General features: G+C 45.3%; 1 protein-coding gene across 8 annotated transcripts in view; it reads left to right on the top strand.

Moving 5' to 3' along the window:
• The window catches only part of NCALD (neurocalcin delta), a 347,766-nt gene that overhangs the window by 166,264 nt on the left and 154,405 nt on the right, over positions 1–27,097 (top strand). For all 8 annotated transcript variants that reach the window (XR_005080846.2, XM_053661077.1, XM_053661073.1 and 5 more), the window contains exon 3: positions 23,487–23,535. The gene's annotated coding sequence lies outside the window, so the exon portion shown is untranslated. The remainder of the gene's footprint in view (positions 1–23,486; positions 23,536–27,097) is intronic.

Raw genomic sequence — 27,097 nt, forward strand, 5'->3', positions numbered from 1 at the left:
TTCCTTCCTACAGACACAGTGAATTTCTTTCAGCGTATCTACACACCTGTCACTCGCCTCAGTGCCCTTGTACATGGAGCTGTTTCTTTTGCCTAGAACTGTCTCAGTCCTTCCCCTATTACACCTTTCCCTCCAGTTCCTGCTCATCTTCCAGGTATTAACTTAAACTGAGAACCTTCTCTGGATAGCCTTCCTTAAATTTTCTGGTCTTTATTAAATGCCTTAAAAGCATCCTGTGTAATACTTACTATAATTGATTGTAATTGCTTGGTTGTCTCTCTGGCTATCCTAGAAATCCCTTAAGAGCAAGAACCATGTAGGTCTAGTTCATTACTGCATCCCCAGAGGCTAACTCAATGTCTGGCACATAATAGGAACTCAACAATTATTCAGTGAATATTTAATGAATATTGCATAAAAACATCAAAGGTTGTAAATCACCTCATCCCAAAGTTCAGGACCTTCCAAAATTCAATGCTCTTTTTTCTCTAATGTATTATCACATAAGAAGGCATACTAGAGACATTTCTTTTCTAGTAATTATTCAAGGCATTGGGGAATAAAAGAAAGTAAGAGGAGGACTTTCTCCCTCTTTTTTTTTTTACTCCAGAGATTCTGAAGTCCTATTCATTTGAATCATTTGAACCCCTGGGGAAGCCGTGAGAGGAGGAGGGGACAATAGTGGATGAGGTAGGAGGGGCTACAGATGGGAGCTTTGGAAGCAGGGGTTAAAGACAGTGTCTGGGCTACACATGGCCCTTGGAAAATATGTCCACCACATAAGGCGCTCACCAAAACCCAGCATCCTCTGTTTTCAACAGCAGGACATGTATTATTGGAGGGGACATGGCTTCACAGTTTCAGCCCAGACATTTAAACCTAAACATGCTTACCTCATATTCTTCTCCTTATTCCCTGGGCTTTAATTTCCTCTTTATCCATCTCTTCATTCATAAGATGGATGGCTTGGCCAATAGCAACTCCAGTTGTTAAACAGTTGATGTTTTTGATTAGACTTCCTATTATGCTCTTAGATCCTCCTAATTTTCACTTGAATCGCTTGTCATGGTTTGTAATTATAAGCTTATTTGCATGATTATTTGTTTGCTGTCTGCTCTATTCTCTATAGAGCAGACAGTTTGCTGTCTCCTCCTGCTCCCAACCATTGTGAGGTCCACGAGAGCAAAGGCTGTTTATTCTGTTTATCACTGAATCCCCAGAGCCTAGCATGTTGCCGAGCACATAGTAGGGACTCAGTGAATGCTTGTGTTAAAACCTACTGGCTGAGTGAACAGTGGTTCTGTGAGGGATGCATGTAGGTGACTCCCTGACCTCTCCCACAGGCTAGTCTGGGGAGTCCTGTCCAGGCTACACTTGGTGAAAAGAGGAGAAAGGGAGTCAAAAGGCCTTTAGCAGACCTCATGTAGCCCATGGTCATTGCTTGGATGGTCTGACCGTTATTCCACTCACCTTCGTCTCAGTTGCTCTCTCATTTGTGTTCTTCCACATATCACCCCCAACGGAAAGCAAAGGCTCCAATGCTTGGATCTGAAAGATAATCTAATGAAGGGATTGTTCATAGAGGTATGAGCAGGAGCAGGGAACCAAAGGGGCTTCTGGAGCATCCAAGGACGAGTGAGAGTGAGAGCTGTTATCACCCTTGGGCCTGCAGGTGGGAAAGCTGGAGCCTGGTGAGAAGTGGAGGCATGGAAGGGGCCATCACAGGGCCATGTGTCAAGGGACACAGTCCCTGTCAGAGCAGGGTGCAAGGCCGAGAGGGTAAAAGGAAGAAATACCCCCTACTCTCTCTCCTTCCACCCTTTGATCTCCTGCTGAGTCTCCAGCTGGCACTGAGACTTCTCCAAAGGGGAAGCCAGAGAGGAAGGGCTCTCAGGTGATACAATCTGTAGAGCTGGCCTCTTCGTGGGGCACAGCAGGTGGGGGACGGCCCTCGTGGTGCGAAAAGCTGTCTTGTTCCATTATTGTTAGGAAGCGACTTTCTCTTTAAATAGAGAGAGCCTGCTCGTAGTCAGCTTCATTGTGCCTGCCTCCAACCCTGCTGATTTCAGCGCCTCCTGTCTCTTTACTCTAGTTGAGATCTCTCTCTGCTTTTCCGCAGCTCTGCTGTCTGCTGTCCTTCCTAAGTCTTGCATTTAAACTTTTCCAGAGACAATTTGACTGTGTCACCTTCTACTATCAGACAGGGTACTCACAGGGCAGCCTATAAAAATTGCCTTGGGGACACATACCTGTCCCTGGTCCAATCAGCTACAAAGCTAGCTGGCCTAGGGTAAAGAATCTCTCAAAAAGGGAGTGTAGCTAGATGGGTCAGGGGAAACAGTCTAGCTAGAGATCACCTTGCACATTAAGTACATTGTCATCCTCATTTCTACCCCCAAGATGATATCAGTGTTAGGCTGCTAGGAGGGTCTAGCTTCTGTTCGCCGTTAGAGCCCACTCACACAGGGCAACTTGCCTCTGTCTGTTGGATTCTGCAAATGTGGCTGGCATTGGTGTCTCCTCTCGTGTGACGCATCTCCAGCTCCCTCCCCTGCTCTGGGATGAGCTGGGACAGCTGTTGTGTTCCAGATGTTGTGTTCAGAGTCTGGTTCATGAGCTGATGCTGTTCTGCTTCTAATCAGAGTAACCATCTTCATTTGTCTTCATAACAAGTAAATGACTCTGTCAGTGAGGTTCCCGATAAAAGGAACAGGGCACGATGCTTTGTAGTCATAATCAGCTCTGCAAAGCGTCCTGCAAATAAGAAATGAGTGTTTTCTGGCATTTGGATTATGTTCAAAGTTAAATTTTCAAAAATGACTGTAACTGGTTGTTGGTTCAGTTCTAGGGTGGCAGCCTTGATTGGTGACTAGGACACTGATCCCTGTGAGTGCTCATTTCTCCCTGCTCTGCCGTCGCTTCTGAGCCTCCTCAAGAACAGAACCAGGGAGGCAACGCTTCTGGACCATTTCTCAGTCTTGGTTTCCCCATGATACTCAGTTCTCTGTGCACACTCCTCCCTACCCCCCAGAACACCCTCTCCTTTCACCTCCATCTTGTGAAATTCCCATCTTTCACATTGTAGCTCCCGGGCCCCTTCCCATGAGACGGCGAGGCTGGGCTCTGCAGTCCGATCCCTTGCGCTTCATATCTAGTTCAGCCTCTCAGCCAGGCCCTGATTCTCCTTGGTAGATATGGCATGGTGAATGGGTATTGCAGTGGTTCTGTGTGTGGGCCTCAGAGCCGGACTGCCTGGATCTGAATGCTGACCTGACCACCTACTAGCTTTAAGACGCTGAGAAAGTTAATAAACCTTTCCGTGACTCAGTTTCTCCATCTGTAAAATGGAGGTGATGCCATCTATATTGATTTGTTTTGAGGATTAAATGAGTTCATAATAAAAAAGCCCTGAGAACTCACGCATGATCACCTTTAGTGAATGTTGTGCTTCATTAACGTCTCTCATCGAGTCGTGTGGATTAAGTTTAGGTCAAACACATAAAGCGTTGGAATCAGCTCTCGGTAAATGGTGGCGGCAGTCGTTCTACTGCATCGTTTTACTACTCTCCAGCATGCCGGGGAGAGGTAGTCCGTCCCCCGTGTTTTTATAGTACGTCAATCGCACCCCTAATAGCATCGTTCACACTGCCCTTGTTTGAATTCTGCCTCCATTTCAGATTGTGAGGCCCTTACAGGCAAAGAGTCGGCATCAAATAAATGCTTGAGATTGGGCAAAATGAAAAATTGCCATAGCTTAGTAAGGCTTTTCACCTGGAGATTGACATTGGTAACTTCTCAGTGAGCTTTTGTCCAGCAAGAGGCCAGCAGCAGATGGGTTCGACCTCTGCTGTGGGTGCATCCGCCTCTCCTCCAGTGGGTAGGGTTTACCACGTGGCAGTCGGAACGTGGCTCTGGTGCCCAGGGCGGGGCTTGCCCCGTTCTTTCAGGAAGCTGCGTACAGTGTTTGAAATGATCACTGGGGTTTGGGGCCTCTCCCTTTTGCTCCCTTTTTTGTAACACATTTGCTTGGTTTCAAATGTAAGTTTCATACCCTTGACTCAAACTGGAATTCTTCCGCCAGGAAGTGTTTGCTGTGAAGGCAGCCACGACCCAAAGATGACTCATTCAGGTGATGGCTGACTAACTTCCCTCATCACAGGTATGAAGTCAGATGTTTGGGACATGAAAGACAAAGAAAAGAAATAGCAATTTACTTCCTGGTTTCGGTTTTCCTTAAGCAAGAAGAAATGTATCTTTTTCTAATTTGACACTGCTTGGCCGGTGCTGGTGAGATAGTAATGACTATGAAAGAACTGACATCACACAATGATTTGTTTCAGAAATGGCCAGGGTGAAGGCTGAGATGGTGCTCTCACTCCACGCCGCACATCAGCCTGTTCCCCCGCCCCCGTGAACATCTCTGAGGTGCATACACGTGACGAGGGCGCTTCAGACGTGCCTGGTGCGAGCTCTTGTTTGTCATACTGGAGGGAGGCATGGATGCTTGCGATCTGGTTCATAAGTTTGTGTTATACATCAGAATGATCAAAATCTTCTTTCACATAGAGAGTGAAGGAAGAATGATATGTTAGATTTCTGATAAAGAAGAGCATATATTACTTTTGAGATTTAAAATGTCTTAAAAATCTTGCTACAAAGGGAAATTTACCAAATGGAATTTCTCTTTTATATTTATTTCAGACTAGGTTAAAATCTGAAATTCATTTCGGCCTTGTTTGTTGGTGAAATGTTGATAATCTCCTACTTCTTAAAAAAATTCTCAATTTTACCTTAAAATATTCTATAGCTTTGGTGTCAGGTTCTGTTCACACGCCTCTGTAGAAATTGCCAGTGTGGCTGTTGTGTGTGGTGTGCCCTTTAAGACAATTCACTTTGTTCTAAGTTTTCTATTCAGCAGCTAACCAATCAGGTTCTGTGCAGCTAAACCAATATGTTATGATGCTTGATAATATCTTTTGTCCAAACCTAGAGCTTGTCCCATTTGGTGTTTGGATCATCTGTTGGCTTAAGAGCCTGTGTTCATTGTATTCGCTGTGTTTGCGCTCTGCACCCCCCCCCCCCACCCCAGCTGTGCCTGCTGCTGTTTGCACAGGCTCCTGGGAGGGAAGGGCTATCACATGGGAGCGGAAACAGTTGCTGGGGCTCTATCCTGATTCAGATATCTAGTGCTTTTTAGTATATTTGTACATGGTTTATATTTTTTATTTTCTATATATTATAATTTCTTGATATCTCAAAACCCTTTCAGGTTGGGGAGAGACTGCGCTCTCTGGGCTAGCCAATTCTCAGAGAGAGCAGAGGGCTCGGGTGGGGGCCGGGGAAGCCCTTGGACAGAAAACTGACCAACCCAGAACCGTACCTCCTCCATCCAGGGGCGCTCCCATCAGGCCTCTCTCCCCACCCCAGCCCAAATCATCCCAGGGCCCATACTAGGCAGCCAGCAACAACTCTCATAGCCCGAAGCCCAGACTAGAGGAATTATTTAAACCAGCCAATCTTAAAACTGTCGACTCTGTCTGGCCTTGCCTTTGCTGTGAAACCCTCAATAAAGGCTCCAGCCTAGACCTTTCTCTTGCTCTTGCTTGTTGCTTCCTGACCTTAGACAGGCTCTGGCTTTCCCCTGCGGGCGCATGTGCCATGCCTCCTATTCCTAGGACCTGGGAACGTAAGAAATATGTTTTCCTGAAGTTCTCCTATACCTCCTCTCGTGGTGGCACCTGACCTACATCACAGAAAAGAATACAGGACAGTTTGTATTTTCAGTGTGTCACGTTTGATGGGACATGTTGGGGTCCTTTCACATGGGCCATCCTCTTTCTTCCAGCCACATTTCCTCTGACAGGCGGCGGGTTACTGATTGTTATATACCTTCATCCAAGCGTGTCATTAACTTTCTTTGGTTCATTTCAATGCTTATCTTATCGCCAGGAAGTTCTCCTTGATATCGAACCCCATTCCTTCCCATTACTGTGCAAGGCAACCAGTTCACCCTGGATATTTGCCTTCATAATTAACTTCCTAAAAGTATTTGAGATTCATGACTTGCCAAAAACATGGCAAGTCCAGAACATTCTTCTGTACTCCTCCTCTCAGGATTGCAGACGGAACAACATCTGCTGGGCTCAAGATGTGGATAAGGGTTCAAAGAGCACAACTGCAACCTTGAAGAGAACAATAAGTGATAAAAAATGGCAGCAATTGCATGCTGACCATTACTCTCCTCAATGCTCCTCTTATGCATGGGGTCACCTCCCAGAGGATGAGGTCTTCTTTTCTTACAATATGATGAGGAAAGAATAAAGTAAGAATGACCTAGGATCATCCTGGCCACTGCTACTTACCAGCTGTCTGATCTCAATGCCCTATTTTCCTCTCTGACTCTCAGTTGGAGTATCAGTATGAAGGGGATCATAGTAGCTGTCTAGCGGAATTGTAAGGATCTGATGACGTTACCAAACAGAAAATACCCCAAGAATGCTAGGCATTCCATGACGTCAGTCTCTCTTTGCCGGGTTTGTTCATAAGTACACTAAATTTAATTATCACAAATTTCATTCATTAAATCAGAATTTGTAGCTATTCAGACAGGGCTAAGCAGAAGTTTGTTACATACATTTTTACTAAGAAGAAAGGATTTGCCAAACAAATTTTTTGTCAACCAGAATGGTAATGAGAAAAGTTAAGCTACTTAAAGCTTTTAGAAACTCCTATTTGCCAATAAAAAAAAGAATTAATTAAAAAGAATCATTATCTAAGTCGTTGAAAGGGCTGTGAGGACAACCTCATCGATAAGGCTTGCCCCTGGTCCCCGTGTGATTAGTTTCTGTGTGACTTACAAAGGCATGTCTCATCCAAATGAGGCCACACTTCAGACATCTCACTAATTACAATGTGCTTTCCTTGCACTTAATCTGGACCCCTGAGTCTCTAACACTGACGCGTGGAATCTTCAATCAAGGTAAAGTGCTGTCCTTGAAACTGTTGACTCTGTCATCACCAAAACTGCGGGAAAGACCTTCACGTACTTACAGTGATTGGCACTATTGCCGCACGCCTCTTCCCTGTCTCTTCGTTAGTTCACCAAACACTTGCTGACAGCCAGTCAGCGAGCTGGCACTCCGCCACAGTAGAGGAATTTTTCTCCTGGCACCGAGGCGCAGAGATGAAGCTAACCTTCTGCAACGGCGAAGATGGGCTTCTCCCTCTATGTGGGAATCCTGGTCAGAGTCGAACCCTGAGAGATACCAGCTTAATAAGGCTTTTTAGTGATGACTCCGATAAGGACAAGGCAAGATGAATCGTTTGCCTCCCTGTTGTGAATACAAGGGGTGACTCACCCCTGCGGCGAGGCCAGACAGGCACTGGGGACCACAGTCACGATCAGGGGTGTGTGGGGCCACGAGCTGGGCCCCACATCAGGCTTGAGGACACACCAGAGGCCACTGCTGTTTTGAAGACATTTTCAGGGATACAATTACTTGTATGTTTTTATTGCCACTTGCAAACTTTCACCGTGATTTCTTTGCTTGTTCAGCGTTGCAAGATTTGATTAGAAAGGGCAAGGCTGAGCTGGACCATGCTGTTTGCCTGCCCATCCTGGTGCTGCCATTTTGATCTTTTCGTCACAACATTATCAACATATGTGTAACCCGAAAGCTACGGCAGGACTGTTCCCTGGAGCTGCAGAACACGATTGTTAAGAGCTGTGGCTCTGAGTCACCTGTCTGGCTCCCAGCCTCATGACTTAGCACTCTGCAGCCGCGGCGTAGTTCAACCCCTCTGAGCTACGGCTTTCCTCGCTCTTAAGGGGGGATAAGCATATATACCTCAGAAGCGTGTTATAAAGGTTAAATGCAGTATCAAATAGATTATTTAATAGGGGCCTTCAAATACATTTATACATTGTATTTATTTGTATTTATATTTACACATTTGTAGTTTGTATTTATGTACAAAACATATAATAAATATTACTATGAGTAATACAAAATAGATAATACAAATTTATCATTACTGCTTGAAGTCTGATGGGCCAGTTGTTCTGATACAAATAGGAAAATGATGGATTCTTGAAACAACTGCTCACTTAGTGCAGTAAATCCAGGGATGGATTATTAAGCAGAAGGTTTATGGACATTTTAGAAAGCATTACAGAGAAGCAGTAGGGATTCTTAAATAACGAGTTGTGCCACATCGAGGTGAGAGCAGGAAAATACATCAGATTCGGGTCTGTGGGTTTCAGAAACTTTGCTTTGGAGTCTTTGATAATGTCCTGCCAGAGAGCAGAGAGTCTGGACTGATGCATGGCTTAGGCGACCCTAACTCCATTGACCTCTCCCAGCCTTTGCTGTCACCGCTCATTTTCCTTCACCCCACTCACCATGTGTCTAGTTATTTTTCTGATTTATTTACTTACTGATTGATTATTTGTCCCCCACAAGATAGTCACCCCACAGGGCAGGAACCGGGCCTGTCTGGCCCCCATCTGCAGCCCCGTGAACTGCACTAACCCGGAGTCGGCAGTCATTAACACCTGTGGGATAAGTGAGAAGGGAAGGGTGCTCGGCCAAGTGCAAAGGTGGGACTCAGAGTACTGGGTCCTGGGGTGGAGGTCTCTATCAGCATGTCACAGAACTCACCTTGGATGCATTCATTTATCAGTTTAATAATTGACAGGAATACACAGGAGGCTTGTTCATCATAGATGTTGGAAGATGTAACTAACATGTCGTAACAAAACTTACCTCAATACGCTAAAATCTGAGTCAATAAGATGGAATGAATGAAGAGGGGAAATTAATATGCCTAAATGTAGATGAATAAATTCAGTTTCCCAGGCAGGCTGCAAGGACCATGCAAACGGAGACAAGATTCTGCCGCAGGTCATGTGGAAGGGCAGGGGTTAGCTGGCCATATGCTAATCTGAGTCACAAGCACTATGCCATGGTCAATTTTTAAGGTAAACCTGTCCTAGACCAGCGGTTGTCAACCTTGGCCGTGTATTGGAATCTCTTGGGGGACTGGTTAACAAAGAGACAGAAGCTTGCTAATGATCAGGCCTCACCTAAGCAATTTTGATTCAGTTTGTTTTGAGAAAGATTTAAGTATTGTTTTGCTCCATTTTGCTTTTTGTTTGTTTGCTTGCTTATTTTTGGTTCCCAAGCAGGGTTAAGAGCCTCTACTCTGGGCTTTGACCTTACTAACAACAACATAGTCTCTAGCACACTAGTCTCTGACCATTCCCTTCTGTATTTCTAAATTAGCCGCCACTCCACTACAAGAAACCCACTGCCACATTTTTGCCCACCAGGACCCCTGATCCACTGACCCTACCAACTTTCGGCTGTTTCTCATGCCCATCATCTCCTCACTCCCCTCTATTGCCCACTCTAGTGGTCCTGGCCTTCACGTATTCCTCCCGACAAACCCTAACCCTGATTAAATCGAAGCAACACTGGCTGCAGCTGGAGAAGACCATGCAGCCACAGCTGAGTGATCGTCCTGAAAACCACAACTGCAAACCTTACCTGGAAAGTGCCCCCTGTCAGTCCTAGCAGTCACCCTGGTCATTGCACTCTCCCGCTGTCCTAGATTATTTCCCCTTTTTTTCTTCCTTTCTCAAACCTCAAATCAATCATCTCTGTACTCTCAGCTAACGATTCTGCTTCTCTCACTGGGATGAGGCAAGCAATCAGAAGGGACTATCTAAAGAGTCCTATTACAAAATCTGGTCCCCTGCCTTCTCTGGAACTGTATGCTCTCCTTCCCTCTTGTCAGCTGAATTGTCCCTGCTCCCAGTTAAAGCCGGCATTCCCATGGGCCCTCCATCCCATATTCTTTCTTGCTCAAGGCTGGGCTCCTGCAATTGACCCCTAATTACTCCTGCTTCATCAATTTCCCCCCGGATCAGTTTCTTCATCTTGCAAACACAGTATAAGATCTTTCATCTTTGGGAAAAAGAGTCCTGTGATTCTATAAGCTATATCCCAGTTTCTCTATTCCCACTTATGGCAAAAGAGGTGTGTAGACATCGTCTCTGCTTCCTCCCCTCCATTTCTCTCCAAACCCACTTCTCTCAGAAGTCCATCCCCACTACTCCACCAAAACCAAGGCCACCTGTGACATTTGTGCTGCTAACTCCGACGATCAGTTCTCAGCCTCAGTTTCTTGGGCTTTTTAACAGCATTAGATGCCACTAACCATTCTCTTCCTGTTTTTTTTTTTCCTTTACTATTTTAATAATGTGTTTTCTATTGTGGGCTTTAATCTCTTTAGTTTTATACTAGGTCTATGAAAATCTTGCCTGGCAACTTGGTTTCACCAAAAGGACATTTTAATGTCCTACTGAAACTCAGTTTTAATGTTTGTGTTTATTGATAATCAGTTATGCTATCAGTCTGTATAATCCTGTCCCCTAGGTCCGTGTCCCCCTAGGTCAGGGTGTTTGCTAAATTGGGGGGTGACTGTGGGAACTGGGTTTTTAGAATCGTTATCTTAGTTGTGTGAAATTCGTTACCTATTTCCATTTTTTTAACCTTACAGTTTTCACAACATTTTGCCTAGTTGATTACTTTTGCTTCTTTTTTTGTTCAGTTTTCTAATTGTGTTTTTCCCATTATCATTTATTGCCCGAATACTCTCTTTGTCCTCCATCCACCCCCCTCCCCCTGCCATTGCCACATGGTCATCTGTAGCCAGAGTCCTTTTTCTTTTGCCTCTGATGTAGAATTCACTCCTTTGTCTTCAGCTTCTTGAACTGTTTGCACTTATGTCACCAGTTCCTCTGCTTCCAGATCTCCTTTATTCTTCTTGGGATCTTTAATTTGAGACTTCTTCAACAAGTTTTTTATTATAGTCTCTTACTTTAAATTTTTTTTCTTCCCAGCCAGCTTGCCCCACTGTTCTTGTGGAGACATTTCCATTCCCTTCAGCTTTGCCTGGTCTGAGGGGCACGGTCCAAGGCCATGCTTATCTTCTCGTTGTGTATTTAAATCTTACCTCTTCTTCTTTCATGGCAGCTTGTAAAGCCTATTTTTTTTCTCCAGAATTTAAAAACCTGACAACAAGTAGGTGTGGTTCTCATTCCCTTCTCAACCAAGATGCTTGAAAGTGCATCTCCACACGCCACCTCCCTTTCTTTACTTCCATTTACTTCTCAGTGCTTCTCAACCTGGCTTTTCCTTTCATATCTAATAGAACTGCTCTGAGGAAGTTCACTCATGGCTTCTCTTGTCCCTTTTGAAGGGATGTTTCCTCAACTCCCTCCTTCCCGAAGCTCTCTGCCATCATCGGTGCCATGATGCCAATTTCTCTAGACCTCCCCTCTGTTCCTGGTTTCCTTTTTGGACTGATTGTAGGCATTTTTTTCCCCTTGCCTTCCCTTTAACCCTTACTCCTCTCCGGAGCTCTGTTTTTGCTCCTCTCTTTTTCTCAGATGCATAATCTTTCACAGGAACTCATCCACCCTATTCATTTAAACACTCCTGCGACTGCGCTATTTCCTTGGCCTTGAATACCTGCCTTTCTTTTCTCTCCTACTCAACCTTCAAAACTCATTTTAGTTATTACTTCCTCCAGCAAGGTTGTCTTCAGTCCTTACACTTCACCAGCTGTCCCCCAACCATCAGCTGTCCCCCCAGAGTACACTTGTTGCCACCATTATCATACCATGCATTACATTATAATGAAATTATCTGTGACCTCCTTAAGGGTAGGAACTGGAACTATTGGTATCCTTGTGCCTAATACAGGACTCATGAGCTTGCTTTGAGCCTTGGTTTTCTTTGATTCACACATAATCCTTTTCATCATCAGGCTGAGAATTGTGTTTTAGTTCAAGAAATAATTTTAAAAATTATACTCTAGGTCACATTTACCCTTGTTAACTTTTTATGGATCTCTACCTATGGATCTATGCCTATCATTGGCAAACTAAATCCCCTTGATCCACTTCCTAGTTCTCAGTCAAAGCCACTATCATGTATTTAGGTGGTTTAGCTACGGTTTGATTTCAACCATTACCTATGTGCTGATGACTCCTGAATCCTTTTCTGGAGCCCGTACTGCTCCAGAAAGCGGATTGCTTCTGCACATCCTACCCTTAGCTTGCAAGCACTTCTTGTCCTCTTGTACAGAGTTTCTGTTGCCTTGATGTCTCCAGTACCCAAGACATGACATTCAGGACTGGTGAGGAGGCAGCTAGCCCCACGTCCCTCATTTACATGTACTGTGCAGGCTGGGGAAGGGGAGCAAAGCGGGGTGCTGGTGAGGTCAGCACAGAAAATAACTGGCCGGATGCGAAGGTGGTTGTATCAGTTTTTCTATGACTTTTATAACAAAATGCCACAAACTGAAAGACTTAAAACAACACAGATTTATTCTCTAAAAGGTCTGCAGGTCAAAGTATCTAATATCAGCTCCACTGGCCAAAGTCGGAGTGTCAGCAGGGCTGGTTCCTTCTGGAGGCTGCAGGGCAGAATCCATTTCCTTGCCATTTTCAGCTTCTAGAGGCCACCTGCATTCCTTGGCTTCTGGGTCATCACTCCAGTCTCTGCTTCCACCACCTCCTTAACACCCTCCTGCCCCCTCTTAAAGGACCCTTGTGATTACACAGGACCCATCAGGATAATCCAGGTCAATCTCTCCATCTCAAGACCCTTAACTTAATCACATTGACAATGTCTCTCTTGCCATATAAGGTAACATTACCAGGTCCTGGGGATGAGGGTGTGGCTGCACTTGAGTGGCTACTAGTCTGCCCACAACAGTAGTTCCGGGTTAGTTAGGGGGACATGAGGCTTGTGGTTGAAGGAAACCCAGAATCTTTTATTTTTAATCTGTGGGAGGGTCAAGGGGTGTGTGTGTGTGTATGTGTGTGTGTGTGTTGTGAAAGAAAAACTGCTGCTATTTGTGCTTCTTCTAGATAACAGAAAACTAATAATGCCAAGGAAAAAATTCTAGATAGGCTTTTTGTGTGTGTAAAAGTGATAAACCTTAAAGTCATTTATATGAACTGCCTCTGATTTATGCCTAAATATCTGACAGCAAAATAATATTCTCTAATTAATTCACTCTTAGATTTTCATCATTTAAGTTTTACTTTATTACAGTGGACTCAGCGTCTGCTCCCTGCCTTAACAAAGCAAGAGGGTGTGCATGTCAGCCGCTCCGATGAGCTCTCCTGTTAATGGGGGCATTGAGACCGGGCTTCAGGACTCAGCAAAGGAAGAGAGAGTTACTTATAGCTTGCTTTTTTCCCCCTCATGTATCCTTTTCTTTAAAGGGAGCCATGGTTAAGGGAAATAACTGGTTAATTTAAAAAATGGGGAGAAAGTCCTTCATTTGAGGAGCTTGACAGCCATATAAAACACATGTCCACTGAAGCAGAAGGGCTACTAACAGGGCGAATGGAATCAAAGGGCATTGGAAGGTGTCTTTTATTTGGTTCCTCCCCAGAAGCAATGTTGAAGCAGGGATTTGGGTAAGCAGTTGGGGACGTGTTTATGTTTACTTTCCGATGTCTCTCAGACTTGTGTCTTGGAGGTGGCAGGGCATTTTATTGTCAGCTTCCACTCTTCCGGGGCTGAGGACCATCCCCCCTCCTTCCTGGCTGCACCTGTGGACTCCAGGCCCTGCCACGTTGGAGAGAGAGGCCTAGAGGCAGAGTTGGAGGACCCCCGGGAGCCCCGCTGACCAGGCACTGCCAGCCCCATAGACGTCCGTACTCCCTCTCCCCTCCTCTGCACTCCCCCTTTGACTATAAAAAGTTGAAGTAGTGACCAAGGCATTTGATGTCCTGGCTGCAGAGGGACACAGCCCCTTCCCCCGTCCTCTTCCCACTTTCCACGCTGGTGCTGATAGAGGATGGTTTGCACTCAGCCATCTCAGGAAGATCCCATGGGGCCAAGACTGCAGGGGTGGCAGGATGTGGTGCAGGTGCCAAGGGCAAGACTTGCGGAAAAGTCTCTTCTCAAGTGACGCGCAGTGTGTACTGAGGATCCTCTGATGGCCATCTGTTCATCAGGAGAAAGGCGCCAGTGCTTCCAGTGGAAACCGACCGAGCTGGGAGTGAACCAGATGTGGGGTCGTACTCCATTTATGCAGCTGTCACTTCCCCGAGCCTCTGTTTGTTCAAGTGTAAAATAAGAACAAGAATTTCTCCTTTTTGGGACCCTCATGTGAGGTAGGAGAGGGACTGTACGTGAAGTGCTCACATGGTACTCACGAATGACAGTGGTGGGTGTACAAAAGGCAAATGAAAAGACAGCTGAGAGAAAGAAAGAAAGAAGGAATAGGAAGGGGTTATTCACTGTCACTCAAGGCATCTGTTACTAGATTAAGTCACAGATGTTCGTATTTCTTGCTAAATCATGTCTGTGACTAGTTCGCAGCTCAGGACGTACAGTCGAGCACGCGTTTCACTCCAGATTTCTTCCTGCTGCCCCTCTCTGACAATTCCCTGGTAGGGTTTCTGACTTCAGGTGCACACTGCGCTGTTCAGGGCACCTTGCTGGCTTCCGCCACAGCCCCGCCAGCTTAGAGCACAGGCTCGGACTCATCACTGGAGGCCTCTCCATTGGTTTCCCAGACCAAAGATAAGTGAGTTGCTCCGGGTCATCCCATCGGGTTCTTATGTAAAGTTCAAGTTGCTCTTCGGCAGCAAATGGCCTTTTTGCCTTGGGGTGAACATTCTCTGGGTCACTGATCCTTGGAATAGAGATAATTGGTATTTAATCTGCTATAGGCTGGCTTACCCCGGGGCCCATGAAGTGGGTGGAATGGTCCAGGGTGCAGTGCAGGCTGGCCTCAGGCTCAGCAGTGACAGGAACGGCGGAGCTGGGACACAGCCTTCTTCTCCTGATTACAGGACACTAATAAGGAGCTTCTAGTTCAGAAGGCAAAGTCACTGGGGAACCTTCCCCCACTCCCTCAAATGAGCTGTACAAGGTTTTCAGTAGAAGCAAGTAAGGGCTACAAGACAGCAATGTCACCACTGCCCTGGGACAGAAAAAGTCAGAGTCATGGCCCAGGTACTTGATGTACTGGCTCCAGAGCATCCCCACCCCTCCACCAACACACACACACACACACACACACACACACTGACGGACTGGAGGGTGATCTGGACTCCACTATTTTGACTGCTGCCTGAAGGAGATGATGCAGAGCCACGGCTCCGTACAGCTGCAGCAGCACCAGTGCTGCCCATTCATCCTGCTGCACAGCTTCTCTGTGTCCCTGGGAAAGGCAGCACATTTTGATGGGCCCGGATCAGGAGACCGGAGTTCTCCTGACTTACTAGATGAGGAGCCCGGACCCTCTTCTGCTTCCTGTTAGGGTGATGTGGGAGGAAGAGGGCTCTGACCGTGAGGACAGGACAGACTTGGAAGGGGGAAGGCACAGGCCAGGTCCACTGAGAACTTGGATGCTTAAGGCACCCTAGCATTAGGCCCGCATGGCCGTACATTTCTCAAAAGAAAAAGATTTTGACTACAATTGGTTAAGAGCACTATTTCTATCTAACCTTCTCTCCTTTCATACAACACAGCACTATTTCTGACTTCTGCGGCTGCTGCCCCACTCTCTTCCCTGGTGATTCTCTGGTAGAGTTTCTGACTCAGTTCAAGGGAGCTGTGGGCTTCCACCACAGCCCTACCAGCCTAGAGCAGGGGAGGCAGCGGAGTAGCCAGAGGTATTTTGGGGACCAGTCTCAGGGGGAGGTGAGTTGGGGACACATTTTTGTTTGGGTTTCATAAGATAGATTTATTTTATTTATAGTCATTTCCAGGTATACATGTATCTGGTAGTTAATAAGATGTTATTATGCTAAGCAATTTTTCAATTAAAAATATTTAATTTCTATAATTACTTTTATCATCCTAAAAATAGTCACATTTCCATTTAATTTTGTATTTATAATTTGTACTTTTTAAAAGGCGCCTCTAATTGTTATAAGCTCAGACACTATAAACCTGCAATTGCCCTTCCATCCCCAGAGAAAGCTTTCCTTCCTTCCTTCCTTCCTTCCTTCCTTCCTTCCTTCCTTCCTTCCTTCCTTCCTTCCTTCCTTCCTTCCTTCCTCCCTCCCTCCCCCTCCTCCCTCCCCTCCACTTACTCTTCTTTCTCTTCTTTTAGTGGCTAGGGCTTTACAATATTTCCATGGGCTTTTGAATTCTGGCTCCTATTTCACTTTCTCATACAATCATGGAGAGAACTTTTCACATATGTGGTGGATTAAATAAAGTTTTATCGTCTGGTCGGACAACCCAGCTGCCACGTTAAGTGCTGTTCCCACACGAGAGCATATTCTGAGTTCCGGTCTCTCCACTGGAAGGCCCTTCTGGGTAACGACTGGCCCTGCGTCCACTCGCCATTCCAGCCTTTCCCCCAGACTTCCGTCTGCACGCCCCGCACTCCCGCCTCCCAGGTCAGGTGCTCTGCAGCGCTGTGTCGTCGGATTTAACATTTCTCAGTTAGCTCCTCCTTACTCTTCTTATACTGAGAATGCCAGCACTAACTTGTCCCACTTCTTAATCCCAATAAATGACAACTAGCAAACTAATATTCAGGGCAAAGTTTCATGGGGCAACCACACTGAAAATGATAAGAAATGAAGTCCCAACAGTGAATAATGGGGTAGAACTAGAAGAAAACACAGAAAACTCAAACAGAAATCACACACTGTGCTGAGCCTGGTCCGTGTCCTGTAGGAGCAAACAGATACTTGTGCTTCCAAGTGCCCGAGGGCGGCCTCACGGAATCACTCGTGTTTGTAACGCTTAACACGGACTTTGGTGCACCAAGGGCAGAACATTTGAAAAGTTCTCATCCATGGGGGCACATATTTTAAAGCTTTAATTTTTAAAGGGTCTCTGTGGTCCAGGAGGCCTGCTCCTCTGACCTGCGCCATCCTTCGGGACTGTCCACCAAACCGGATGGGGTTTTATTAAACAGATGGGGGTCAGGAACAGTGCGCCTCACGGCTGGGCCCAAGTTCTGGGGTCAGGCGAGCCCGACTTGCTGTGGGGTCTCTGAGCTCCATCCATCTCCCTCAGGTACCTCCTGAGGGTCCTCATCTCCCCATCATCATATCTTGGAGAGATGGTCCATTTTTAAATTGGTTTCTGTTAAGGATGCAAAAAATGGAAGTTGCGTGTGAGGCTTTTTGCAAGATCATTTTTCAGTGGATTCCTGGCTTGTCATTAGCACTGCAGCCTTGACAGACAGGTTTCCAGTCTTGCAAGCGTAGAGCACTGTCAGCCGCTTCAGCATTCGGTAGACATAAAAATATGGGTGAAAATATTTTCCTCCTTGTTTTTTTTTAAGTTCATTTTCTTTGATGTTTTCTTATGGGAGTAATAGGAAAGCAGGCTGCACTCAGAATAAAATCCAGACTCCCACCGAGCCCTGCCCGCCCCACTCAGCTCGTCCCCACTGCTCTCCTCTGCACTCCCTGCTACGGTCCTTTCCTGTCTCCCCGCCCTCCTGCGGGTCTTTCCTCTGCTTCCACTGTTCTCCTCGAACCTTTGGCCAGGTTGGCTCCTTCTCACCTTTCACGTCTCAGCTTAGAAGACACTTCCTCAGAGTCCTTTTGCAGAGATCCTTCTCAGTCAGGCTGCATCTTGGATGCAGCTTTTCTGCCGTCACACTCACAACAAGGCACCCTTGTTACCTCGATGCGTATGTTCCCTGTGTTGCGTCTGTCCCCACTCTGGACCCAATGCTCCGTGAGGCAGGGACTTTGCTGGTCTGATCTGCAGGGCGCTCCTTGTGTCGAGCCCAGAGCCTGGCACATTTGGGCCCTCACATATTTTCTGAATAACCGATAACAAATAAATTGGTGAAAAGATAAATGAGGTGGGAGGAGGAGCTTGGGTGGGTGACAGAGGAGGGCAGGGCGAGGACCAATGCTGGTGGGTAAATAAGCTGCCGGGGGTCTGGCCCTTGGTGGGTGACGAGGGTGAACCAGCCGTCCTGAGACTGAACGAGGAGTCTGGAGGGGAGAACAGGGCCAGTATCTGTCGTGTGAACAGAAGCTTTAGGGCCACCTGTTCGGGGCGGTGCTGGTTTCAGCAGTTCTCGGTGGGAAAGCGACCGTTGTAATTTCCCTGCATGGCAAAGACAAAAAGCAGAATCCATAACACATTTTGAAATGTGAGAAGAGCAGCTGGATCATGACCGTGGAAACCGGTGCTGCTGCCCTTAACTCTCCTGTTCCCTAGGCACCCAACCTCCGCATCCCTCCCCACAACCGTACCTGACCCGGTCATGACGCCAGTTATTCCCTGGCCACACCCTGGAAATGGTGTTTGCCAGCAGGACAATGGGGAGAAGTTGTCAAGACTCAGGTCTTCGGACCCAGAGGGTGGCTCTGCCACTGGTGGGATGGAAGCTCTGGACATGCTGGTCACCTTCTGTCGGCCTGGGGTGAGCAGGCACTCACAGAGATGGTTCTGGTGATGAAAGTGGGCAACTCCTCTGAAGAGCTTAGCTCAGTACCCGCCCCCACTTGGTATCCAGTGAAAATGCTTTATTGGGAGTCCTTCCAAACCACATTCATCTTTTAATCAGCCCCTGTGGTCCTAGAGAGCTTTGTTGGAGGGATATTAATAGTTTTACAAACGAGGGAAGAGCTGACCAGAAGGGACTTGGGGAGAATGGGAACCAGGACAGCTGGGGTCTCAGAAGCAAGAACGTGTGACCCATCTTTCTGAGGGGCAGGCCACTGCGAGAGCACAGTGGCTTGGGGTTTAAATGCCCGGAGAGGAACCAGCGGCCTGGCCTGGGTTTGGGCCCTGTGGTTGAGGCAGCTTATGTCTGGGGGTGGCTGCCCCTCCAAAGCCACAGGGAGCATGGCTTTGAGTACAGGATGCTAAGCAGACGAAACTACCTGGGGGCCGCAGACCTAATGCCAGATATTCCTGAGGTCCTGCCAGCAAATCACTCTCAACGGACTTTTCAGCTTCTCCTTTGTCAAAATTTAACTGCCTTTTGTAATAACCCAACATCATTCCCTCCCATCTTTCTAGATGATCACTCCATTTTTTAAATGAATTCTGTAGTGTTTATGGACTCATACACTGATTTAGTCAACAAGTATTTATTGAGCAGTTAATAGGTGTGGTGTTCTGTTCTGGAGGCTGGTTTGCCCCAGTGAGCCAGAGAAGCCCCGTGTCTTTAAGCACTTACTTCCTACGGGGTGGGATAGGCAACCACACATTCACAAACGAATACATGGTGTCCATTGGCAATAGTGCTAATGACCGAGCGCTGATGAGGAAAACCATAAGACAGGGAAAAAAGAGTGAGGAGTGCTTATATAGGGTATTCATGTTTACCTGAGTCTATGATTCTGTTCACGTGCTTTGAAAATCTATTTTTAATTATAGTTGAAATGCAGTATTATATTGGGTTCGGGTGTGTAACATAGTGTTTTAACATGTACACACGTTACCCGAGTGACCATCACAGTAAGTCTAGGAACCGTCTGTTATACAGTTATTGCAGTATTATTGACTGCATTCCCTGCGCTGTTCCTTACATCCCTGAGTCAGCCGTTCACTTTCGATCACTTCGTTGACTTGTCTGGCATAATGACTGGCTGCCTCCCTCCTGCCCTCCCTCCAAGAGTGAGCACCTGAAAGGGGACTCATGCCATTCGTTGCTTGTCCTCACCCCTGCCTCACGGTGGATGCTGAGGAAATGCGTGTTCAGTGAATGAGTAAACACACCCCTTATGACATGGCTGTTGGGTGACTGTCCTTGGCTTCTTCTGAGCCAGGCAGCCATTCTCCCACGCGGGACCCTGCGGGTGGCCTGGACAGAGGGGAGAATTCCACGTAGGCTCTGCCCTTGTAGGCTCTCTGTTAATGTTGTTGACTGACCAGTGGCGAAGTAAGACATTTAACTCCTATTTAGCCAATTTCTCTTCCCTGGGATCCAGTCGGTTTCTCTGAGTTATTGTTTTTACTCTGTCATAACATACTTTCTGCATTTAAGACCAGCTCTGAGAAAGAAGTGAGGAAAATATGCACCCCTCACAGCCTGAGTCACAGAAGCATGGTGACAGAATGTGTGGCAGCTTCTGAAGGAAGCCCAAGGATGGCCCAGCCCAGGAGGCTGTGCTCTGAGCAACAGGGGCAAGGGCAGTGGCTCCTGAAGAGAAGTGGGGAAGTCTCCTAAACCTGCTCCCTCCACACTCAATGCCCCTGTTGGCTGACGAGGAGAGAAATAGGTTAATCCTCACTCAGGTACTGAGTTGGAAAGCAGAAACCAGGACAATGGAATGCTTTTGGTTGTTTTTATTAAACATGTGTGTGAATTAGAGCCGTGTTGATGGCGCAGCACTTACACCTGGCCTCTGCCCCAGCTTCAGCCGTGACTTTCCCTCAGGACCAGTGAGGGGACCACCCTCAGCACAGAGCTGCGGCTCTTGGGGTGCCCCGCGGTGGCCGGTGCTCACAAACGGTCAGCTGTGTCGTGAGTTTGTTTAGCTTATGCTAAGTGCCCCGGGAGGATGGATACCATCTGTTCCCAGTTTCATTGTGTTTTGGAGCATGGGACATTTTTTCCCCAGATGAACAAATACTAAGACTTTCCCACTTCCTGAGGGAAGTTAGGGTTGGATTTTCTCTGATATTCAAATTGCCAGACTTATTACATCAAATTACAATGAAATGTAAAGGACCGTAGAGTACTAGTTACAAGTACTTGCTCAGTGAAAATGCCATGTTTGGGCCCAATAATAGATACCAGCACTGAGAGTGGAAACCACTTCCTTGCCCGTGAGCCTGAATGGGTGGTGCGGCCGACTGATGGCAGTTAGGGACGGTGGTCAAGTGCTGCTGCTAGTTATGCGGTATCTTCATATAACATTTAAAACTTTCCCAAGCGGTGTCTATCCAAGTTTTTTCAGACTTTCTTATCATAAACCCTGAAATTTGTACATGCAAACAACCAAAATAATTTATAGTAACAATTTTAAGCACCGCCACCATTTAAAAAGAATTCACTTTAGGCTTCTGAAAAAGCTAATCTGCCCGCTGTGTTTATTTACTTGTTCAGAAGTCATAAACTTCCCGAGAAAGATTGTTAAGGAAAAGTCAAGGTCAACTTGAAATGGAGGTCCGAAAGGGGTGTGAGGACTATGACCCACCCTGTCTGTGCCTGTGATAAGTGATGGCGACTGCTCCAGAGTCAGGCCGCTGCCACCTGCTGGCTGGGCTTGGATTAGACCCAGAGTTCCTCACCTTCACCCCTGTGTTCTTTCTACCCTATCCCCTGTCCCCCTGAAATGATTGTTTAAACTGTTGAGATACATACAAAACCTTCAAAAATTCTCTTATGTATATGTTTCAAGACAAGCAGCTATACTATAGGCTGGGGAAAAGTAGGTTTACAATTGTACAAATAAATAATGCAATAATTAATAAATAGTAATGGAAGAATGAACTGTGTTTCACATACTCACCACTGTAAACCTACTTTTGCCCACCCTGTACAGAGAACAGCCTATACAATGTCCATTATTGATACCTGCATTTCTACATGCCATGCCCCTCCCACTCCACCTCATCGTTTCATTATCAATCTCTGAGAAAAAATAGGCAAGAAAGGTTGTGCTTCAATGTTCCCCTGTGAGCAGATCAGTGACACCTGCCCAATGGCACAGAGAGCAGACAGAGCTTTAGTCCCTCTTGTGTGATGTCCTTCTCCCCTGGCCTCACAAGCCCGACCGAGATGCCGTTTAACAAGCTTGGTCTTCAATGGCCTGTCCACTGAGATACCATTCAGATGTCCATTCAGATGTCCACTCAGAGAAAGCCTTTGGAGTCCTGTGTCTGGTCAGCTCTAGTCATTGCTCATGTATTCAACTTGCTGCTGCAACCAAGCACCTACTTGCTTGTTTTTTCTCCCCAGTGAAATCTGAAAGTCTGAAAATGAGCTAACTGTATACACTTCAAAATGCAAAGTACTTGGAATTCACTTTGACTTGATTCTATATACTAATAAGGAAAAAACCTAAAATATCACTTTTCAAGTTGTAAGATGTTTGCATGTCAACAAAATAGCTATGAGATAGAGTAAAATACAAAAATCTTTTTTTTCAGCTAAAAAATTGTGCTTAGAAAGATTACATTTCATTAAGCCACAATCTCTTCTAAATAGCTATATTATTAAAATGTACAGGCTATTATGAGTAAGAAAAGATAGGAATACATCTTAGACTAGAATTCTTATATTGCTGAATTTCTTATATTTCTTATATGACTAAAAACACAATCCTAACTCATGTGTAGAACACCCAGAGGTTAAATAACTTGCCTGAGCTTCTTATTATTGAAACATATTGCTTCTAGTCTATGTGCAAAGGGAAGAATTTCTTAACTTTTGGTCAAGCTGCAAGTTCTGCTGTAACGGGGTTCAGTTCTCTGTCAAATGTGTAGAAGACTGAATCCTTGGTGCGTTGACTGAGATGCATTTTGCAATGACTGGTACATTGTTAAATACCCACAAATTGGAAGAAGGTTGCATTTTTTTCTGACATGTCAGGTGAAACACCTTTTCTTCTTGAGTTGTTACCATTGGCTTTTGTTAATAAAAAAAAGAGGATATTAAAAAACCTAAATAATTGTGCATTTCTTGGTATTTTCTTCCTAGTAAAAATGACACTCTAATATTTAAGAATTCAAGCATTCAATGATGTGAGCTGAGATTTTTTTTTTTTTAGACAATTTTTCCAAGAGGGCTTTGACCCCGGTGATGGTTTCAAAACTGTCCTGGATAAACTAATTAGATTGTCTAGACTGGCACTCCCAGAGGCTCCAAAATGCCCTTTACTCAAAGAGAGGTTATGAATGCCAGAAACAGAATCTGAGAGACCATCCTCCTTGCCACACGCACCGACCATGCAGTTGAAGAGATCACACCCCGTCCTGGAAGCCTGCTCAGTCAGCCGCAGGGGGAGGCTTCTCACAGGCCCACCCCTTTGATCATCCCTTTCTTCTGACCTATGAATCAAACCAATGCACTGTTTCCATTCATTGACCTATGTTACTGTGATTTCTTGTCGTTGCACTATAGCACTGTGCACCAGAGCACTGTGTCTAATTCTCTTTTGGAGTGTCCCTGAGCTTTGGTTTGTGTTGAAGGCAGCTCACTTGGTACTTGCTCTGAGCCGACATATGAAGGCCCATGTTCTTGAGTGACCCTTTCCTTGAATCTGTATCCTATTCCAAGGAGTTTATAAATGCCAACAAGAAGTCAATAAATATAGTAGATGAGTTTTGTAAATATCAAAAGAAGTCTTCCTTCTTAAGTCCTTTCTGCAGAGCCCCACCTCTACCCCACCTTTCCCAAAGGTGCTATCGACACTACAGCCACTAAAACAGGTGGGATGACGACCTTGGAAACAGTCCATTAGTATATTTGCATTCAGCAGGGTTATTTTGTCTGTTTTCTTTTAGATCATCTCAACTTCCATCTCTTAGAACGACTCACTGGTGACAGTCAAAAGTAAGTGTACATTTTAATTTTTCTTTCAATCAACTGTACATGGAAATTGCAGTTTTGTTCAGTGGTTTTCACAAGAGAGAATTTCATTCAAATATTTTATCAGTGAATAGTAGCACAATGAATGTGAGTTTCTTAGATAGAAAAAGATATTAAAGGCCCTCTTTAAAATTTGTGGAAATGATAATGATAGAATGGAAATAAATAAAATAAATAAGGCACTACCCACCACCCTGTAGCATAATAAAGTATATTCGCAGCCACAAAGTGGAATAGTTTTTATTTTTAATTTCATTAATTTATTTTTTATTTTAGTATAGTTAGTATACGATCTTATGTTGGTTAGGTTCATTTCAGGTGTATGATATAGTGATTGGACATTTTTACACCTCACAGTGTGATCGCCCCACTAATTCTAGTCATCCTCTGTCACCATGTGGACGCCAGCTGCATCCCAGGCAGCTTACAACACATCTCAAGAGCCCATTACGACAGCTTCCTCCTTTATCTTAAATGAGACACGGCCCAAGAAATATCTTAAATTGCATTGAGCAGTAATTAATATCTAGCAGAGAGTTTGGCACCCAATGAGCACATAATAGATAGTAGTTAGAGAATGAGTAGGTAGATTAATTAATCCATCAATTTTATGCTTTGCAAGGTCCTCACCACTGTGAGGCCATGTGGTACAGTGGTTAGTGCCCCCAATCTGGAGATGCTTGGCATCCATCCTGGCCCTTCCGTTTACCAGCTGCATGATTTTGAGCCCGTGCCCAAACCTCGCAGGGCCTCTGTGTTTCTGTCTAGAAAATGGGGCTACTAATAAGTTGAAATAAATTAAGCATATAGGGACACTCCAAGGTCCCATACTAAGAGACTGGAAAACTGGTTTGGCCTAGAAGCAAAGACACTTCAGTAACAATAAACACAACCTACCACCCAAGTCTTGGCTTCCAATGACTGTTTCTGAATAAAAAGAACCAGAGATCTTTGGAGAAATGGCTGATTTAAGACCGTGGCAAGAAATGTGTGAAATGAGCCTGGAGTATTTTGTATAGTGCCAGAAAGTAAGGAAGTGCTAAAGGAAAAAATCACAATAGCCTATTCACACTGGTGAGTGCCATGCAATAGGGGTCAAAAGGATAGAAAGCACCCCCAGTGGCCGAAGCTGGAATAATTTGAGCAATGAAATAAATAAATTAGTATCGGAATATAACCCAAAGTATACTATAAGTATCTATACTGATACAAGTAAATGATTGGATACGTAGTTGAGGAGTCTAGAGAACTGTCCCATGCAGAATTCCAAATAATGCATGTGGAATACTCTGGTTTTTAGGATAGAAAGCATAACTCCCAATGGGGGCTGCACATTATAACTCTTTTTCAAAGAGTACAGAATAGAAAGCGAGGAATAAAAGAGTACCTAACCGTAGGCTAGCTGACAGGCACTACCTCAAATCCGGTGACCCAGGGTGGCATCCGCAGTGCAGTGTGGTGTTGATAGCAGGTGTGCGTCATATGACGTGATGACAATGGCACTTTGCCTCTGTGGCCTTTCTCTCTGCAATGCATGACCGTGGTCTAATGAAGAGAGAAACATAAGACAAATTCTAATAGAAGGACAGCCTATAAATCAGGCCTGGCCTGTGGTCCTCAAACCTCCCCCAGTCATCCAAAATCAAAGGAAGTCTGAGAAACTGTGACAACCAAGTGAAGCCTAAGGTGTGGTGTCCTGGACGAGACCCTGGAACAGGAAAAAGGCGTTAGGTAAAAAATAAGGAAATATGAATCAAGTATGGAGTCGAGTTGATAATAAGATAGCGGTACTGGTTCATTATCTGTGAAAAATGTATCATGCTAATGTAAGATGTTATTCATAGCGGAAACTGGGTGTGGAATATACAGGAATGGTACACTGCCTTTGCAAAGCATAAGTTTATTTAAAAACAATGAAGTGCACACTTTTTAAAAACTGGTTTGGAGGTACACTCTCCAATTTTCAAGTACCTGTGAAATAATAGTATTTTGAAAATTGTTGAACTCATTTATGGCTTGAGACTCATACCTGGAGAATTATATTCTGCATTAAAAGTTTTGATTTGGATCAAGGTGTCCATATCTGTAAAGCAATCTGTGATATTTCTGCAGTCCTCACAAGGAAGAAGAATATAACAACTGGCAACACAAGTATTCTTTTTGCAAGAATACTTGTTATTGGAGTTCAAAGTGGAGGATGGCGTGTGCATTAGTTGTAGATTGCAGCATTACAAATGAGCACCAATGAATGAGTGGTCTTAAACAATGTGTAATGAAATATCACCCCACAGTTTCTATGGACCAGGAATCTGGGTGCAGCTTTAGATGGATCCTCTACTTAGGGTCTCACAAAGATGCCATCAAAATTTCGACTGGGCTGTGTTTCTTTCTGAATTTTGGGTTTTATTGTGTGTGTGTGTTTTTCCCCCCCTTCTAAGAACATATGGTTGTTGGCAGAATTCAGGTGAGGTTGTAGGACTGAGATCCCCTGTTTTCTTGCTGGATGTCACCCGGGGAGGTCTCATCTGCTAGGTGCTGTGCACATTTCTTTCCATGTGGCCACTTGCTTCTTGCAGGCCCTGTGACAACGTGGCAGCTGCAGTCCTGCAGGGGAATCTCTTACCCATCCTGCTAAGATGGGCTCTTCCACAGGTGACCTGTTCAGGGACCCACTGTCCTTTCGGCGTTGCTGTATTCTATTCGGTAGAGACAAGTCAGGATTGTGCCTGCTCTCCTGGGGACGGTATTATGTGAGAGATTGTGTCAGGGTGTGACTGACTAAGGGTCATTAAGGGCCTGCGGCTGTAATGGGAGAGGTTTCGAAGCCGACACAGGCAGTGGGGCACTGGAATGGCCACCATGAATGAGCAAACTGAAGACGAGGAAGGCAGATGGAAAATGCTTGCTTCTTGCTTTCAGGCAAACTGAGGCTCGAGGCAAATAAATTTATTTCATCCCTGCCCCTCTCTCCTCCCCCTTCCCCAACAAAAATTATATATAAAATATTCCTCCTCAAAGTTATCCAATATGAGTTCTGAATATTTGAAGATGAAGAAGTTGGAAAAATATTTGGCGAGAGAGCATTAAGACATCAGCACTGTCCTGACTAGTGTTTCATTTTTGTTTTTTTTAGCAGTGAAGAAATTTGCACCAAAATATATTCTCAATTCAATGGCAATAACATTTATACACTTTAAGAAGCTTCCTCATACAATTTTAAATAAAACAGTTTTATTTTATCTTTTCATAACATAATTTTTTCTTAAATCCTCACCTGAGGACACATTTTCCTTGCTTTTAGCAAGAGAGGAAGGGAGTGAGGGACAGAGAGAAACACTGACGTGAGAGAGAAACGTATTGGTTGCCTCCTGTGCACTCCCGGCCTGGGATCAAATGGGCACCGTAGGCCTGTGCCCTGACTGGGAACCGAACCCACGACCGTTCAGTCACGGGATGACCCCCCAACCAACTGAGCCGCACTTGCCAGGGCTCGTGACTGAGTGTTTTTTCATTTTTGAGAATGTTT

Source organism: Artibeus jamaicensis, unplaced genomic scaffold (genome assembly GCF_021234435.1).
Source record: "Artibeus jamaicensis isolate MK-2021 breed Jamaican fruit bat unplaced genomic scaffold, CSHL_Jam_final scaffold_916, whole genome shotgun sequence".
NCBI classification, from domain to species: Eukaryota; Metazoa; Chordata; class Mammalia; order Chiroptera; family Phyllostomidae; genus Artibeus; species Artibeus jamaicensis.